The sequence below is a fragment of the Onychostoma macrolepis genome, chromosome 04 (assembly GCF_012432095.1).
Source record: "Onychostoma macrolepis isolate SWU-2019 chromosome 04, ASM1243209v1, whole genome shotgun sequence".
Taxonomy (NCBI): Eukaryota; Metazoa; Chordata; class Actinopteri; order Cypriniformes; family Cyprinidae; genus Onychostoma; species Onychostoma macrolepis.
Window position 1 is genome coordinate 6,884,500 of NC_081158.1, and position 1,416 is coordinate 6,885,915.

Below are 1,416 nucleotides of genomic sequence, written 5' to 3' on the forward strand. Positions count from 1 at the left end.
CTTGTTCATCAAATTCAAAATGTTTACACACCCTGGCTCTGAAATAAGCCCTGGCTTATTTCCTCAAAAAAAAAAGAGAAAAAACCCAGGTCCTGTGTTTAGTGGATGTATATTTTGTTACAATACCTTATTAATGTATGGTTTGTTAGGATCGGACAATATTTGGCTGAGATACAACTACTTTGAAAATCTGGAATCTGAGGGTGCAAAAAAATCAAAATATTGAGAAAATCACCTTTAAAGTTGTCCAAATGAAGTTCTTAGCAATGCATATTACTAAATTTTTTTTTATATATATATTTATGGTATCTTCATGGAACATGATCTTTACTTAATTTCCTAATGATTTTTGACATTAAAAAAAAAATCAATAATTTTGACATTTTGACCCATATAATGTATTGTTGGATATTGCTACAAATATACCCGTGCTACTTAAGACTGGTTTTGTGGTCCAGGGTCACATATAAAATAGTATATTTCATATATATATATATATATATATATAACAAAGTTTGTTTTATATATATATATATATATATATATATATATATATATATATATAAAACTTTAATTTGTTTTATTATTTACTTACAGTTTGCTTTATTTTCTATTTTGATTGCGCATCATTTATTGTGCATTAGAATTCACAGATTTTTACTATAAATTCTTTATTTAGAATATAATTTATTATATTTATTTTATAATTTTATAACTTTTTTTTAATGCTGTCAAACAAATACTCACGATTAATCACATCCAAAATAAGTTTTTTGTTTAATAGATTCCCATGTAAATAATAGTAATTTATTAACTTATTTTTTTTAATTATTATTTATTTAATAATTTTAAGGCAACGGGTTTCCTCAATTTTTTAAAGTTAAGTCAACTTATCACTTTTTACAGTGACATAACACAAAAGAGTTTGATTATTGAGTATTTTTGATTATATGAAATGTGATTTGCATATCATTGCCCTTTTGTTGATTTTGATTGCTTCCATTGTCCTCATTTGTAAGTCGCTTTGGATAAAAGCATCTGCTAAATGACTAAATGTAAATGTAATTGATAAGAATTACAATTGGTAATTTAGTACAATTAACAACTGGTGGTGGTTGAGGAGAAACCCCCCCCACATGATTGTAAAGCGCTTTGGGTGTACAGCAATACACAATAAAGTGCTATATAAATGCATCATTCATTCAGAAATGCTTCAAAAGTTTTGACAAGCAGTATGAATTGCCTGGAAAATCATATTGGTGATAAACTTACAGAAACTCTTAAGTGCATTTTATCAGAGAATTCTGAGCATTGAAAAAAAATATCCCGCATAACCACTGATAATGGTGCTAATATTGTGGCAACAGTGGGCAAACTGGCCTGGCCGTGGTTAAATTGCTTCGGCCATAATGTCAC